Here is an 18,729-nt window from a genome sequence, read left to right on the forward strand (position 1 = left end):
ATGTAGAAAAAAAAAGTAAAAATGCTAGTGTAATAGTAAAAGTGTCTAAAAAGTAAAAGTAAAAAAAATTCCCTTTTAAAGTACAAACTCCTTCTCTATTTATACTAGTCCTAAGACTCATTTGGAGATCTTCAATTGGATTAGCAATGTGGGCTTTTCCTTTGTTAAGTTCCTGGTCCAATGAATGGAAGTATTCCCCTTTTGAAGAGAGCAAAGAGAGCAGAGCAAGTCTTCATCAATTCTGGCCCAATTGGGAATTACTGACAAACATGCCAGTTCACAGCACATTGGCAACGTGCTATTGAATATCCTGGACACCAGGCTTGGGCGTTGTTGGCCTAAGTTATTGCCAAACACATGACTCAGTTTTGATGGCCAAAGTTGACTCTTGTTTGAGCTTTAATTTTGAGCTTCAATATAGATTATTATACATGGTTGGAAAGCTCTGAATGTCAGCTTTTCAACGCAACTGGAAGCACCTCAATTGGATCTCTGTAGCTCAAGTTATGTTCCATTGAAGAAGACATGGTCAGGCTGCCTGGGCGTTTTTGGTGAACACGCCAGTGACAACGCCCTTAGTCTCTGAGGCTCTAAATAAAGCCAGCTTTTGAGTCTTCAAATGAACTCCAATCTCATACTATGATATATGGTTGGAAAGCTCTTGATGTCTACTTTCCAATGCCACTAAAATCACCTCATTTGGAGTATTCTAGCTCAAGATATACTCCTTTGAAGAGGGCAAGGTCAGGCTGCCTGGCGTTGTTGCCCAAGTTGTTGGCAAAACACGCCAGCAACAACGCCCATCCTTCTTTTCTGGTGGCTGCCTGGCGTTGTTGCCCAAGTTGTTGGCAAAACACGCCAGCAACAACACCCATCCTTCTTCTCTGGTGGCTGCCTGGCGTTGTTGCCCAAGTTGTTGGCAAAATACGGCAGCAACAACGTGCATCCTTCTTCTTTGGTGGCTTCATGCCTCTTCTTTGGTGGCTTCCTGGCGTTGTTGCCCAAGTTATTGGCAAAACACGCCAGGAACAACGTGCATCCCTCTTCTTTGGTGATTTCCTGGCGTTGTTGCCCAAGTTATTGGCTAAACACGCCAGGAATAACGCTCAAGCCTTCTTCTCCCTGGCAGCTTGATTTGTTGGGCATTGTTGCTGGAGTTGTTACTGAAACACGCAGCCAACAACGCCCCTTCTTCCTCCTTGCTCCATCACCTACCATAAACCAAAGAATTTCCCTCAAAGTTTTGCCATCTTATGCAATAATTTTCAAGGGAATCATTTACATCAACTTATATATAAACTCCTTGAGTCATTTGCATGAATTATGCCAAATTTCACTTAGTTCTTGGTTCATGGATGCATGGATGAAAAACTCACAAAATTGCTCATTTATTTCAAAGAAAGTGAATGAAATTAAGCTAAAACTAACTAAACTAACTAGTTAAAATGGTAAATATGCGAATGCATCAGTGGGGATCCTGTGGGGTCCACAGATCCTGAGGTGTCAAGGATATCTCATCCCTGCACCAAGTGGCGTGCAAAAATGCCCCTTTCTGCCAATCCTAGCGTTAAACGCTAGGCTGCTGCCCATTTCTGGTGTTTAACGCCAGCTTCTTGCCCATTCCTGGCGTTAAACGCCAGTCTGGTGCCCATTTTTGGTGTTAAACGCCCAGAATGGTGCCAGACTGGGCGCTTAACGCCAATTCTGCTACCCTTACTGGCGTTTAAATGCCAGTAAGTTTCTCCTCCAGGGTGTTCTATTTTTAATACTGTTTTTCCTTCTTTTTTTTTCAATTGTTTTTGTGACTTCACATGATCATCAACCTACAAAAAACATAAAATAACAATGGAGAATAAATAAAATTGGGTTGCCTCCCAACAAGCGCTTCTTTAATGTCAGTAGCTTGACAGTGGGCTTTCATGGAGCCTCACAGATACTCAGAGCATGATGATGGCCTCTCAACACCAAACTTAGAGTTTGGTTGTGGCCTCCCAACACCAAACTTAGAGTTTGAGTGTGGGGATTTTGTTTGACTCTGCATTGAGAGAAGCTTTTCATACTTCTTCTCCATGATTACAGAGGGAGATCCTTGAGCTTTAAACACAAGGGAGTCCTTATTCACTTGAAGGACTAATTCTCCTCTGTCAACATCAATCACAACTTTTGTTGTGGTTAGGAAGGGTCTGCCAAGGATGATGGCTTCATCCACACACTTCCCAGTCTCTAAGATTATGAAATCAGCAGGGATGTAATGGGCTTCAACCTTTACCAAGACATCCTCTACAGGTCCATAAGCTTGTTTCCTTGAATTGTCTGCCATATCTAATGAGATTCTTATAGCTTGTACCTCAATGATCCCTAGCTTTTCCATTATAGAGAAAGGCATGAGGTTTATACTTGACCCTAGGTCACACAGAGCCTTCTCAAAGGTCATGGTGCCTATGGTACAAGGTATTAAGAACTTCCCAGGATCTTGTCTCTTTTGAGGTAATCTCTGCCTAGTCAAGTCATCCAGTTCTTTGGTGAGCAAGGGGGGTTCATCCTCCCAAGTCTCATTACCAAATAACTTGGCATTTAGATTCATGATTTCTCCAAGGTACTTAGCAACTTGCTCTTCAGTAACATCCTCATCCTCTTCAGAGGAAGAATACTCATCAGAGCTCATGAATGGCAGAAGTAAATTCAATGGAATCTCTATGGTCTCAGTGTGAGCCTCAGATTCCCATGGTTCCTCATGAAGGAACTCCTTGGAGGCCAGTGGACGTCCAGTGAGGTCTTCCTCAGTGGAGATCACTGCCCCTTCCTCCTCTCCAAGTTCGGCCGTGTGGGCCATGTTGATGCCCTTGCACTCTCCTTTTGGATTCTCTTCTGTATTGCTTGGAAGAGTACTAGGAGGGAGTTCAGTAACTTTCTTACTCAGCTGACCTACTTGTGCCTTCAAATTTCTAATGGAGGACCTTGTTTCAGTCATGAAACTTTGAGTGGTTTTAATTAGATCAGAGACTACAGTTGCTAAGTCAGAGTGGCTCTGCTTAGAATTCTCTGTCTGTTGCTGAGAAGATGATGGAAAAGGCTTGCTATTGCTAAACCTGTTTCTTCCACCATTATTGTTATTGAAGCCTTGTTGAGGCCTCTGTTGGTCCTTCCATGAGAGATTTGGATGATTTCTCCATGAAGGATTGTAAGTGTTTCCATAGGAATCTCCCATGTAATTCACCTCTTCCATTGCTGGGTTCTCAGGATCATAAGCTTCTTCTTCAAATGAAGCTTCTTTGGTACTGCCTGTTGCTGCTTGCATTCCAAACAGACTCTGAGAAATCATATTGACTTGTTGAGTCAATATTTGTTCTGAGCCAGTATGGCATTCAGAGTATCAATCTCAAGAACTCCTCTCTTCTGATTTGTCCCATTATTCACAGGATTCCTTTCAGAGTTGTACATGAATTGGTTATTTGCAACTATTTCAATGAGTTCCTGAGCTTCTGCAGGTGTCTTCTTCAGATGAAGAGATCCTCCAGCAGAGCTGTCCAATGATATTTTGGACAGTTCAGACAGACCATCATAGAAGATACCTATGATGTTCCATTCTGAAAACATGTCAGAAGGACACCTTCTGATCAATTGCTTGTATCTTTCCCATGCTTCATAGAGGGATTCACCTTCCTTCTGTCTGAAGGTTTGGACTTCCACTCTAAGCTTGCTCAATTTTTGAGGTGGAAAGAACTTTGCCAAGAAGGCATTAACTAGCTTTTTCCAAGATTTTAGACTTTCTTTAGGTTGTGAATCCAACCATTCTAGCTCTATCTCTTACAGCAAAGGGAAAAAGCATAAGCTTGTAGACCTCGGGATCAACCCCATTAGTCTTGACAGTGTCATAGATTTGCAAGAATTCAGCTAAGAACTGATGAGGATCTTCCAATGGAAGTCCATGAAACTTGCAATTCTGTTGTATTAGAGAAAATAATTGAGGCTTAAGCTCAAAATTGTTTGCTCCAATGGCAGGGATAGAGATGCTTCTCCCATAGAAGTCAGGAGTAGGTGCAGTAAAGTCACCAAGCACCTTTCTTGCATTGTTGGTGTTTTCGGCTGCCATGGCTTCTTCTTGTTTGAAAAGCTCTGTTAGGTCCTCTACAGAGAGTTGTACTTTAGCTTCTCTCAGCTTTCTCTTCAAGGTCCTTTCAGGTTCAGGATCAGCCTCAACAAGAATGTCTTTGTCCTTACTCCTGCTCATATGAAAGAGAGAAGAAGAAAGTATGGAATCCTCTATGTCACAGTATAAAGATTCCTTGAGGTGTCAGAGGAAAATAAAAATAGAAGGAGGAGGTAGAAAGAGAAGAATTCGAACTTATCAAGAGGGATAGAGTTTGAATTGTTGATAGTGGAGGAGTGTTAGTCCTTAAATAGAAGGATGTGAGAAGAGGGGAAGAATTTTTGAAATTAAAGTAAAAGATTTTGAAATAATTAAAAGAAATTTTGAAAATTTGGTAAAGGTTTTTCGAAAATTAAGATTGGGAAAGAAATTAAGTAATTTTTGAAAAAGATTTTGAAATTAGAAATCAAAAAGATATGATTGAAACTTAATTTTGAAAAAGATGTAATTGAAAAGATATGATTGAGAAGATATGATTGAAAATCAAATTAAAAAGAGAAAGTTTTAAAATTAAAGTTGATTACTTGACTAACAAGAAATTAGAAGATATGATTCTAGAATTAATACTTTTGATCCTTTCTTAATAGGCAAGTAACAACTAGAAAATTTTGAATTAAATTATTAATTGTAGCAAGGATTTTCGAAAATAGTAATAAATAAAAAATTGAAAAGAATTTGATTTTGAAAAGATATGATTGAAAAGATATGATTTGAAAAAGATTTGATTTTGAAAAATTATGAAGATTTGAAAAAAATTTGAATTAAAAACAAAATCTTCCCTCTAGTGTCATCCTGGCGTTAAACGCCCAGAATGGTATCCATTCTGGCATTTAACGCCCAAAATCCTACCTTTTTGGGCGTTAAACGCCAGTTTTCCTTCTTCACTGGGCGTTTTGAACACCCAGCTTTTTCTGTGTAATTCCTCTGCTGAATGTTCTGAATCTTCAATTCTATGTGTTACTGACTTGAAAAGACACAATTTTGAAAAAAAATTTTTTGAATTTTTAATGATGAGAAACAATAGAAATGCAACTAAGATCAAATAAACAATGCATGCAAGACACCAAACTTAGAAGTTTGTATACTAAGGACTATAACAATTTGAAAATGCATGTAAGAAACAACAAAAGACACAGAATAAGAGAAATTAAAGATCAGAGCACTGAAATCATCAAGAACAACTTGAAGATCAATGAAGAACATAATGCATATATTCAAAAAATGCAAGAAGAATAAAGACATGCAATTGACACCAAACTTAAAAATTGATATTAGACTCAAACAAGAAACATAAAATATTTTTGATTTTTATGGTTTTATAAATTTTTTTGTAATTTTTCGAAAATTGAGTGGAAAACAAAATAAAGGGGTTCAAAATTTTTAATAAGAGTTCCAGGAATCATTGCAATGCTAGTCTAAGACTCCGGTCCAGGAATTAGACATGGCTTACTAGCCAGCCAAGCTTTCAATGAAAGCTCCGGTCCAAAATACTAGACATGGCCAATGGCCAGCCAAGCTTTAGCAGATCATTGCTAACAACAGCAAAATTGATAGAAATCAACAAGCTCTTGTGATGATAAGTTGAAACCTCGGTCCAATAAGATTAGACATAGCTTCACAGCCAGCCAAACTTCAACAGATCATCATGAAACTCTAGAATTCATTCTTAAAAACTCTGAAGAACAAAATAGAAAAAAAAATAAAAAAAGTTTTTCGAAAATAAAAAGTAAAATTACTTAATCTAAGCAACAAGATGAATCGTCAGTTGTCCAAACTCGAACAATCCCCGGCAACGGCGCCAAAAACTTGGTGCACGAAATTGTAATCATCAACAATGGTGCCAAAGACTTGGAGCTCTCAAACGTGAATCACACTTTGTCACAATTCCGCACAACTAACCAGCAAGTGTACGGGGTCGTCCAAGTAATACCTTACGTGAGTAAGGGTCGATTCCACGGAGACTGTCGGCTTGAAGCAAGCTATGGTCATCTTGTAAATCTCAGTCAGACAGATTCAAATGATTATGGAGGATTGATAATTAAAGATAAATAAAACATAAAATAAAGATAGAGATAGAGATACTTATGTAATTCATTGGTAGGAATTTCAGATAAGCATATAAAGATGCTTTGTTCCTCCTGAACCTCTGCTTGCCTTCTTCCAATCATTCATACTCCTTTCCATGGCAAGCTTTATGTTGGGCATCACCGTTGTCAATGGCTACTTTCCGTCCTCTCAGTGAAAATGTTCTACGCACGCTGTCACCGCACGGCTAATCATCTGTCGGTTCTCGATCATGTTGGAATAGGATCCATTGATCCTTTTGCGTCTGTCACACGCCCAACACTCGCGAGTTTGAAGCTCGTCACAGTCATCCCTTCCCAGATCCTACTCAGAATACCACAGACAAGGTTTAGACATTTCGGATCTCAGGAATGGCCGCCAATAATTCTAGCCTATACCACGAAGGTTCTAATCTTAGATTAGAAACCCAAGAGATACACATTCAAGCTTGTTTGCATGTAGAACGGAAGTGGTTGTCAGGCACGCGTTCATAGGTGAGAATGGTGATGAGTGTCACATAATCATCACATTCATCATGTTCTTGAGTGCGAATGAATATCTTAGAGAAGAAGTAGGCGTGAATTGAATAGAAAAACAGTAGTACTTTGCATTAATTCATGAAGAACAGCAGAGCTCCACACCTTAATCTATGGTGTGTAGAAACTCCACCGTTGAAAATACAAAAGTGATAATGGTGTTCATTGGCTTCGGCCCCAGAGAGGGAACTCGAAGAACCAAGATGAAAATACAATAGTAAAAGGTCATATTTATAGAGAACTAGTAGCCTAGGATTTACAGAAATAAGTAATTAATGCAGAAATCTTCTTCCGGGCCCACTTGGTGTGTGCTTGGGCTGAGCATTGAAGCTTTCACATGTAGAGACTTTTCTTGGAGTTAAACGCCAGCTTTTGTGCCAGTTTGGGGGTTTAACTCCAGCTTTTGTGCCAGTTCTGGCGTTTTGACGCCAGAATTCTTAAGCTGACTTGGAACGCCGATTTGGGCCATCAAATCTTGGGCAAAATATGGACTATTATATATTGCTGGAAAGCCCAGGATGTCTACTTTCAAACGCAATTGAGAGCGCGCCAATTGGGCTTCTATAGTTCCAGAAAATCCACTTGGAGTGCAGGGAGGTTAGAATCCAACAGCATCTGCAGTCCTTTTTCAGCTTCTGAATTAGATTTTTGCTCAGGTCCCTCAATTTCAGCCAGAAAATACCTGAAATCACAGAAAAATACACAAACTCATAGTAAAGTCCAGAAATGTGATTTTTAAATAAAAAACTAATAAAAACATAATAAAAACTAACTAAAACATACTAAAAACAATGCCAAAAAGCATATAAATCATCCGCTCATCAGTAGTCCTCATTCAATTGAAGGACCAACTCTCCTCTATCCACATCAATTACAGCTCTTGCCGTGGCTAGGAAGGGTCTTCCAAGGATAATGGATTTATCCTCATCCTTCCTAGTGTCTAGGATTATAAAATCAGCAGGGATATACAGACCTTCAACCTTCACTAAGACATCCTCTACAAGTCCATAAGCATGTTTCATTGATTTGTCTGTCATCTCTAGTGAGATTCTTGTAGCTTGTACCTCAAAGATCCTTAGTTTCTCCATTACAGAGAGTGGCATGAGATTTATTCCTAACCTCAGGTCACACAGAGCCTTCTCAAAGTTCATGGTGCCTATGGTACAGGGTATTAAGAATTTTTCGGGATCCGGTTTTTTCTGAGGTAATTTCAGTTGAACCAAGGCATTCAGTTCATTGATGAGCAATGGAGGTTCATCCTCCCAAGTCTCATTACCAAATAACTTGGTATTCAGCTTCATGATTGCTCCTAGATACTGAGCAACTTGCTCTTCAACAATATCTTCATCCTATTCAGAGGAAGAATACTCATCAGAGCCCATGAATGGCAACAGCAAGTTCAGTGGAATCTCTATGGTCTCTGTATGAGCCTCAGATTCCTTTGGTTCCTCATTAGGGAACTCCTTAGTGGTCAGTGGACGTCCATTGAGGTCTTCCTCACTGGAAATCACTGCCTCTTCCTCCTCTATAGGTTCGGCCACCTTGGTTATATTGATGGCCTTGCACTTTCTCTTTGGATTCTCTTCTGTATTACTTAGGAGAGTACTAGGAGGGATTTTAGTAACTCTTTTACTCAGCTGACTGATAAACCACTATTTTATGGTTTATCTTATGCTCATTTGAGTGGATTTTATCAATCTTTCATACACTTATTCATACTATTTGCATGGTTTTACATTCTCCTTCCTGATTTTGTGCTATGATTGAAAACATGCTTCTTTGGCCTTATATTTGCTAATATTAATCCTCTCTCAATATCATTAGATGCCTTGATATGTGTGTTAAGTGTTTTTACAGATTACAGGGCAGGAATGGCTCAGAGGATGGAAAGAAAGCATGCAAAAGTGGAAGGAATACAAGAAATTGAAGAAATTGCTAAGCTGTCCAGCCTGACCTCTTCGCACTCAAACGGTCATAACTTGAGCTACAGAGGTCCAAATGAGATGGTTTCAGTTGTGTTGGAAAGATAACGTCTGGGGCTTCGCAACAATATATAATTTGTCATATCTGCCCCAACGCTAGGTGATGTGAACGCGTGGATCACGCGGACGCATGACCTGGCAAAAATGCAATCCACGCAAACGCGTGGACGACGCGAAGGCGTCACTTTGCCGCGACCTGAACATAACAGAAATCACTGGGGGCAATTTCTGGGCTGTTTTTAACCCAGTTTTCGGTCTAGAAAACACAGATTAGAGGCTATAAAGTGGGGGAATGCATCCATTTATCATCATGCTTTCATAATTCATAATTTTAGGATTAGATGTAGTTTTTAGAGAGAGAGGTTCTCTCCTCTCTCTTAGGATTTAGTTTTAGGATTTAGGATTATTTTTTCTCCATCACAGGTTCAATGTTCTTTTAATTTAGTTTCTCTTCTACTTTTATTTATTCTAGTACTTTGGTTTACTTATTTTTCTTATTGATTCTCTTCTTTTCCAAATTGGCTTATGAACCATTTATGTTAGGATTTTCTCTTATTAATGCAATTGAGATATTTCAGATTTATGATTCTTATTTAGCTTTTTACATTCTTGGCTTTAATTGATTAACTGGAGGCTTTTGAGTTATCAACCTTATCGTGATTGATTGTTATGTCTGCTAATTGACTGGAATCCCACTAACTCTAGTCTTTCCTTAGGAGTTGGCTAGAACTTGGGGATCTAACTAATTAGTTCACTTGACTTTCCCTTGCTTTAGTAAAGGTTAACTAAGTGGGATTAACTTTAATTCTCATAAGAGTAACTAGGATAGGACTTCCGAATTTTCATACCTTGCCAAGAGTTTTATTAGATATTAATTTATTAATTCCTGCAATTTATTTTTCTTGTTATTTAAATTACCTGTTCCTCACTTTCAAAACCCCCAATTTACAAGACTCATAACCAATAATAAGAACACCTCCCTACAATTCCTTGAGAAGATGACCCGAGGTTAAATACTTCAGTTATCAATTTCAAAGGGGTTTGTTACTTGTGACAACCAAAACGTTTGTAAGAAAGGATGATTGCTTGGTTTAGAAACTATACTTGTAACGGAAATTTATTCTGAATTCTAAACCGTCAATCTTCCATTCTTCGAAATGGCGCCGTTGCTGGGGAGTTGCAATAGAGTGCTAAGTTATTGATTGGAATTTATTTATTTGCATTTTATTTTACTTTGCTACTATGAGCGGCATGTTTCTTTCATTAAATGACGCGTTCACTTCCTGATCCAAGCTTGCCAGTATTTGACCCTGATATTGAAAGAACTATTTCACGTATAAGGCAAGCTCGGCGTCGGTTAGTCCTCCCCGAGGGCGAATCTGAAACGTCACGTAAGGAAGAAACAAGCCCCCTTTCTACTAATTCGGTTGATTTACGTGCAGATGACATGACAGCACCTAGGAGAGTTACTATCCAGGAGGCTGGAGCCCCTGATTTTACAATGCAACCGTTTCAAGCGCATCCTCCAGCAGTGGCTACAGACTTTGAAATAAAGACTGCACTACTCAACTTGATGCCCAAGTTTCATGGCTTACCTGCTCAAGAGCCTATCAAGCACCTTAGGGATTTCCAAGCAGCATGTTCTACTGTCAGGCGTGATGGTGCAGATGAAACTTCTATTCTGTTAAAAGCTTTCCGGTTCTCTCTTGAGGGAAAGGCGAGAGAGTGGTACTACACTCAACCCGCAGCAACTGTTTCTGACTAGGATACGCTTAGAAGAGAATTTTTGGAAAAATTCTTTCCGGCTAAAGTTACTGATAAACTGAGGAAAGACATTTCCATGATTGTTCAGGAGGAATCTGAGACTCTCTACGAATATTGGGAGCACTTCAACAACCTTCTGGAAGCATGCCCCCACCATATGATTGACAAGATACTGTTGCTCGGCTACGTCACACAGGGCATGATGCCTCAAGATAAGACCACATTGGAAAGTGCTAGCAATGGGTCTATGAAAAAGTACAAGACCACTGATGAGGCATGGCAATTGATCAGCGACTTGGCTGAATCTACTAGGAATCACAGACAGAAACAAGGCCGGTCAAAAGTTGTTGCAGAGGTATCTTCTAGCAAGGAAACTAATGCTCTGATTCAGAGTATATGTGAAATGACCAACTTACTGAAGCAGATGCAGTTGAGTCAACAACAAGCACAGCAAAGCCAACAGTTAGTCCCACAGAGAGTGTGCGGGATCTGTGCTGATTATAGCCATTATACTGATAAACGTCTGTAGCTCCAACAGGAAGACAACACTGTGGCAGCCACTCATAACTTCTATGACCGCCCCAACCAAGGATACAATCAAGGTGGCGGCTACAACCATGGATGGCAGGACAATTCCAACCAAGGTTGGAGAGAGAGAGACAACAATAACAGAGGAGGCAGAGACAATCAAGGATATCAGAGGTGGAATAATAACAACAACAGGCAGCAGAACCAGAACCAGCCTTACAGAGTACCTCACCTGAGGCAGTCCCAAGGACCACAGCACAACCAACAACAAGTTCCGCAGATCACTCAATCTAATTCCTCTCCGAGTGATGAGGTGCTTCAATCCATTGTGCAAGGACAAAAGAATGTGGAGAGTTTACTTAATGGTCTAGCATCCGCTATACAAGCTCTCATCTCTCAGCTGGCATCACCCATTACTTCAAACACTCAACATGCAAGCTCCAGTGGAATTCCTTCTCAACCCTTACCCAATCCAAAGGGTAGCATCAATGCCATCACCCTAAGGTCCGGAACCACACTGCAAGAGAGGAATCAGGAGGAGCCAATCCCATCAGAACACGCCTCAGCTGAAGAGGTGGTGGAAGTAGAGGATGCTAAAGAGGAAAAGGACATACAAGACATGGTTGAAGAAGAAGAAGTCCAACCACAGAAGGAAGCACCAAAGGATGCAGATGCTGCAGAAAACGCCCTCCCTATTCCATTTCCACAAATTGCAAGGAAGTCCAGGAAGCAGATGGAACTTGATCCCAAAATGGTAGAAATATTCAAAAAGGTTGAGGTAATTGTTCCCCTTTTTGATGTTATTCAGCAGGTACCTAAATACGCAAAGTTTCTAAAAGATTTATGTATACATAAAGACAAAATTAATGAATTAGAAACTATTCCTTTAGCTAGTTCTATATCTTCTTTAATGCGAGGTATACCTGAAAAGTGTAGTGATCCAGGTCCATGTATGGTTAATTGTACTATTGGAGGTGTGATATTTTCTGACTGCATGTGTGATTTAGGAGCATGTGTTAGTATAATGCCTTTGTCTATATATGATACTTTGAGGCTCCCTCCCTTAAAAAGGTCGGCAGCTCATTTTGTGTTAGCAGATAAAAGCATTATTACAGTGGTTGGAATTGCTGAAGATGTATTAGTGAGCATTAAGGGGCTCACATTTCCCATTGACTTCTACATTCTGGAAATGCCCCCTAATGACTCAGGAAGGCCATCATCAATCCTTCTTGGAAGACCATTCCTGAAGACTTCAAAGTTCAAACTGGACGCATTTTCAGGAACTTATTCTTTTGAAATAGATGGCAGAATGGTAAAGTTCAGTTTAAATGGAGCTATGGAGCACCCTCCGGATGATCATTCTATCTTCCAGTGTGACATCATAGATGAAACCGTGGCTAAAGTTCACCAGGAGGAATTAGAAGAGAAGTACACAGAACAAGGTCCAAGTGTGAGGACATTTTCAAAGGACAATGAAGGCACTTTGCCATTATCACCAGCTCTAGATAATCCAGAGCCTGACCATGAGCAGAAATTAGAATTAAAGCCCCTCCCTCCACACCTCAAGTATGTTTATCTTGAGGACAAGCAGAAGTTTCCAGTTATCATTGCAAGGGAACTCACTTCCCAACAAGAAGAACAGTTACTCAGTGTGCTGAGGAAACACAAGAAAGCAATTGGATAGAGCCTGGTGGATATAGTAGGCATCAACCCTCAAGTTTGTGAGCACAGAATATTTCTAGAAGAGAGAGAAAAGTCCGTCCATCAACCTCAGAGAAGACTGAATCCCACCATCTTAGAAGTTGTCAAGAAAGAAGTGACCAGGCTACTTGAAGCAGATATCATTTACCCCATCTCAGATAGCGAATGGGTCAGTCCAGTACAAGTGGTGCCCAAGAAGTCTGGAATCACAACAGTAAGAAATGAGCATGGAGAGCTTCTAACAACTAGAGTGCAGAATTATTGGAGAGTTTACATTGACTATAGGCGTCTCAACCAAGCCACTCGCAAGGATCATTACCCCTTGCCATTCATTGATCAGATGCTTGATCGCCTGTCAGGTAAATCCCATTATTGTTTTTTAGATGGTTATACAGGCTATTTTCAAATCCATATAGCTCCTGAAGATCAGGAAAAGACTACTTTTACATGTCCTTTTGGCACTTATGCTTATAAGAGAATGCCCTTTAGCTTGTGCAATGCACCAGCTACTTTCCAAAGGTGCATGATGAGTCTTTTCTCTGACCTTATTGAGGACTGTATGGAGGTTTTTATGGATGATTTTAGTGTTTATGGTGATTCCTTTAGCCTTTGCTTGGATAGTTTATCTAGATTATTAGATAGATGTGTCAGTACAAACCTTGTATTGAATTTTGAAAAATGTCACTTTATGGTAAAACAAGGGATTGTACTAGGACATGTTGTGTCTAATACTGGCATTTCTGTAGATCCAGCAAAGGTGGATGTTATTTCTAGTTTACCTTACCCATCCTCTGTGAGGGAAGTCCGTTCGTTCCTTGGCCATGCAGGTTTTTACCGGAGATTCATTAAGGACTTTAGTAAGGTAGCACTACCCTTATCCAGACTACTGCAGAAAGATATTGAGTTCGAGTTCAGCGAGGATTGCAAACAAGCGTTTGATAAGCTGAAGACCACACTGACTCAAGCTCCAATTGTGAGAGGACTAGACTAGAGCAAGCCATTTAAAATCATATGCGATGCTTCCAATCATGCAGTAGGAGCAGCGCTGGCTCAGCGTGAAGGTAAGGATCCTTTTGTAATTGCTTATGCGTCTAAGACTTTAGACACTGCTCAGTCTACTTACACTACTACTGAGAAAGAGCCTATTTACTTGGTACTAAAGTAGTAGTGTACTCAGACCATGCAGCTCTAAAGTATTTATTAGCTAAAAAGGAGTCCAAACCAAGGCTTATACGTTGGATACTGCTACTACAAGAATTTGATTTAGAAATTAAAGATAGGAGTGGTAACCAAAATCTAGTGGCAGACCACTTGAGTCGCCTTGAGCACATTAAGGATACCTCCACTCCTATAAATGATAATTTCCCATTTGATAACCTGCAAACAGTATCTGAAGTAGTCCCTTGGTATGCGCCTGTAGCTAATTATCTAGTTAGCCGCACTTTTCCTCCAAACTTTACTAAGCATCAAAGAGACAAGCTGAAAAGCGAGTCCAAATATTATATATGGGATGACCCATATTTATGGAGATGTGGCGCTGACCAGGTAATTAGACGGTGTGTGCCTCAATCATAATTCCAGTCCATTTTAGAGGCCTGCCACTCATTTGAGAGTGGAGGACATTTTGACCCTCAAAGAACAGCTAGAAAAATTTTAGACTGTGGATTCTGGTGGCCTACCCTTTTTAAAGATGCTGCTGAATTTTGTAAATCTTGTTCCCCATGCCAAAGATTTGGTAATATATCCAAGAGGGATGAGATGCCTTAACAAACTATGCTTTTCTGTGAAATTTTTTATGTTTGGGGCATTGACTTCATGGGTCCTTTTCCAAAGTCTAATGGTTATTTTTATATATTGTTAGCTGTAGATTACGTTTCTAAATGGGTGGAAGCAATTCCTACCCACACTGATGATGCTAACACTATTGTTTCCTTTGTTAGAAACCATATTATTTGTCGCTTTGGATCACCACGAGCAATCGTGAGCGATCAAGGCACCCATTTCTATAACAGGAGACTAACAGGATTACTGAAGAAGCATGGGATAGTTCATAAAGTGGCAACAGCCTACCATCCCCAGACTAGTGGGCAAGCTGAGGTGTCAAACAGAGAGATAAAGAGTATATTGCAGAAGATAGTCAAACCTAATAGAAGAGACTGGAGCACCAGGCTACTAGATGCATTCTGGGCATACAAAACAGCATACAAGACACCCATTGGGATGAGTTCCTTCCGCTTAGTTTATGGAAAAGCCTGTCACCTCCCAGTTGAGGTAGAGCACAAAGCCTTTTGGGTAGTGAAGGAGTGCAATATGGAATTTGAGAAGGCCGAAACTGAGAGGAAGTTGCAACTGCAAGAATTAGAGAGCCTACGCCTAGAAGCTTATGAGAACTCAAGGATGTACAAGGAAAAGATGAAGGTTGTGCATGATAAGCACATCAAGAGGAGATAGTTCCAACCTGGGGACTTTGTCCTCCTTTACAACTCTAGACTGAGGCTCATGCCAGGCAAGTTGAGATCAAGATGGGAAGGCCCATACAGAGTAGAGAAGGCTGAGCCATACGGAGTTTTCCACCTGAGTCATCCTTCAAGCTCTGAATTCATCAAAGTTAATGGACATCGCTTAAAGCTATATCATGGTGAGAAGGCGACAAAAACCAAGGAGCTAGAGATCTTCCTCTTGGAGGATCCACCCACAGCAGAAGACTGAGCTAGTGGAGCGTCCAACTTAAGGACGTTAAAGCAAAGTGTTGGGTGGGAGACAACCCACCATGGTATGATCGTTCCTTTCTTTCTTCCTAGTTTTCTTTTTCAATAACTCTTCTCATTATTAGCACATTTAGTTTGCATCTGCATTTGCATATATTAAAAAAATGTGGCACGCGACGCGACGGCGTCGCCGACGCGTCCGCGTCGCAGGTGAGTAAGAAAGAAACATAAATCGAACAGAAAGTCACGCGGGAGTGTGGCTGGAGGCATGCCTTAGGCACAAATTGACCCACGCGTCTGCGTCACCCACGCGGACGCGTGGCCTAAAAATCGACGTAAGAAAGGGTGCATAGCCGAAAGTTGTGCTGGAGTGGTGCTGGACTGCTGCTAGGCGCACAAGCCTCACCACGCGAACGCGTACTCCACGCATCCACGTCGTATCCCAATATTGGCCACCCACGCGAACGTGTCACCCTGGAATTTGGAAACAATGAGTTTCGAACAGAGAGTTGTGCGAGCGCGTGGCTGCCCTCGGGCCAGTAGCACAAAACGAGTCATGCGTCCGCGTGACCGACGCGACCGCGTCGATTCATATGAGCGCAATTCGCGCGAACACGTACCTCACGCGTCCGCGTCGCTTGCGCCGCACAACTTATCCTAATCTGCCAAAATATCTTATCTTTCTCTTCCCCAAATCCTACTTTTTCTTTTCCCTCCTTCTTTCTTTCTTCCCTTTTCTTCCTTCTTCCTTCTTTCTCACTTTCTACTTTCTCTCTCTCTCACCACCATTATCAAGGTTTTTCTTTTCTTCTTCCTTCCTTACTTTTCTATTCTTCTTTTTATTTTATGTTTTCTTCTTCCTTTCTTTTTCTTTTTACTTGCATTATCCATGTTTTCTTTTTCTTTTAATTAGTGTTGGAAATTTATTAGGGTCATTATTATTCCTTATGATTTGCTTGTGGATTGTTAAGGACTTGTTTGGCAATTATATATTAATTTTTAAGGGTTGTTTGCATGTTCAATTCAATACTTTCAATAGCTTATTCATTATGCATGCTATGTGTTTGTGAAAACGCCCGTATGGCATTGTGCACTATTTTTCAATTTCTTTTATCCTACTACTCTAAAATGCTTGCTTTTCACAAAACCCTTTTTCGTATCATATTAATTCAATATAATTGTCATTACAAATAGGTTATTAGTTTGAAAGGCTTGGTAATCTAACTGGGACATTGAATGCTTGATCTATGCTACTCATGCCTTTGCCTGCATGCCAATAAACACCTTGCATTTAATTGTCATTATATGCACTTGCTATTTTCCGTTGATGATTTTTCACATGTAGTCATGACCATGTGTTTACATCATTCATCTTTTAATGTGCATTAATTACCACCTTCCCCGACCCGTATTGCTGAATTTGTTGAGCCGCAAATTAAACGAAGATAATGGGGTTTCCTACAGAGACAGCCACGGCAGGTTAATCTTTCCTGGGTAGTTGAGTTCTACTCAAACTTCCACCTACCAACCCTGCAGTCTGTCTATGTCCGTCAGAAGCAAGTTCCCATTATAGAAGAGGCCATTCAGCGAGCTCTAGATCTTCCCCCTACTCTAGAAGGACTGGACGCATTTCAAGAAGCCTCACTCAAGCGCCAGATGTACCAATTTGACTGGGACACTGTTCTCAGAATTATCACACTACCTGGCAGCAGATGGATCTACGGATACAATCGTTCCCGTCCTAAGGGAATATCGGCTTCCGCACTTACCTTGGAGGCTCACGTGTGGGCACAGATTATATCCCATTACGTCTTTCCGAGCACTCACGAGTCCTCCTTCACTGCAGACATGGCCATTCTACTATGGTGCATCCTTACAGACCAGCCTCTGAACCTACCAAGACACATCCGGAATGCCATGGGACACGTACAAATTGCGGGCAACTTACCTTTTCCCGCCTTGATTTCAAATCTCGTCTCAGTAGTTGGAGTCTCTTACAAAGCTGGAGACACCAAAGCCATGCTCCCACGGGATGATCAGTACATCCCTAACGGGAAAGATATCAGACCTCCAGCAGCCACTACAAGCCAGCCTACTGAACCGGCTGAAGACACTCCACCTTCAACACCACAAGCACCTACAACCAATCAACTGCTCCATCAGATACTTGAAAGGTTGGATCGGCAGGAACACAAAGCAAAGCTAAGAGAGCGCCGAAACAAGCGCCGATTCACATACCTCAAGGAGCTACTTAAGGGAAAATACAGAGACTCAGACACTCCGGACTCCACTTCCTTTACCAGCATAGGGAGCCATGACGGTTCCGACTGTGGAGATACTGCTACCAGCCCACCTTTGTTCCTAATAGATGGCACCAAGGATGGTGCAAAGCCTTAAGTGTGGGGAGGTCGGTCAGTACCTGACTTCCGGAGGTAATTTCTCTTCCTTAACACCAATAAAATAGGATATTTAGTTAGTTTTTCTTTTGTAGAATAGGATAAATTGTATAGTAATAGGTTAGTCGCATGCATGTTCTACTTGATTGAAAAGACAATAAGTTTCTTCTAAGACCCTATTTTTAGAACAAAATTTCACTAATTTTAATCAAAACTTTTATGTTAAATTTGCTTGAAGTTATATTTGGAACATGATTTTTGAGCTAAAGAACACACAACCTGTGAGACTTTGAGCCTAAATACATGGTTACATTATTTAACCATAATTATTTTATTCTTGCGTGTTTACTTCTCTATGATTGTAATCTATATTTTGTTTCATCCTATATGTCCAATGTTTAATATATTTATATGCTTGCATATAATTGAGGCCATTATTTGTTTAGCTCACTTATCCAAATTAAGCCTACCCCTTAAGTTACCTTTGTTAGCCACTTTGAGCCTTTAAATCTCATTTGTTCTTTATTTTACCACATCACTAGCCTTAAGCGGAAAAACAATTATATGTCCCAATTGAATCTTTGGTTAGCTTAAGATAGAATTGTGTGTTAATTGAGTATGGGAAGATGTGGGAACAAAAGAAAATAAGAGAATGTGTCATGATAATATAATGAGAATTTGGGTACCTACTCATGTGAAACTATAGAAATTAAAAATCCATGTGCATCGATAAGCTATGTTTATTTTTATATAAAAAAAATATAAAAAAATCCAAAAAAATATTCAATAAATAAGTAAATAAATAAGGGGACAAAATTACCCCAATGTTAAGTTAATGAAAAATCAATGCATATGTGATAAAATTAAAGAAAAGTTGATACATGAGTATGATATGCAGAA

At 40.3% G+C, this 18,729-nt stretch overlaps 1 non-coding gene across 1 annotated transcript; it reads left to right on the top strand.

The window, feature by feature from the left end:
• Positions 1-3,595: 3,595 nt before the first annotated feature.
• LOC112738895 (small nucleolar RNA R71) lies at positions 3,596-3,699 on the top strand. Its single transcript, XR_003169846.1, has one exon. It is a non-coding gene; the product is annotated as a small nucleolar RNA R71 (small nucleolar RNA).
• Positions 3,700-18,729: the final 15,030 nt, after the last annotated feature.

Source organism: Arachis hypogaea, chromosome 13 (genome assembly GCF_003086295.3).
Source record: "Arachis hypogaea cultivar Tifrunner chromosome 13, arahy.Tifrunner.gnm2.J5K5, whole genome shotgun sequence".
NCBI lineage: Eukaryota > Viridiplantae > Streptophyta > Magnoliopsida > Fabales > Fabaceae > Arachis > Arachis hypogaea.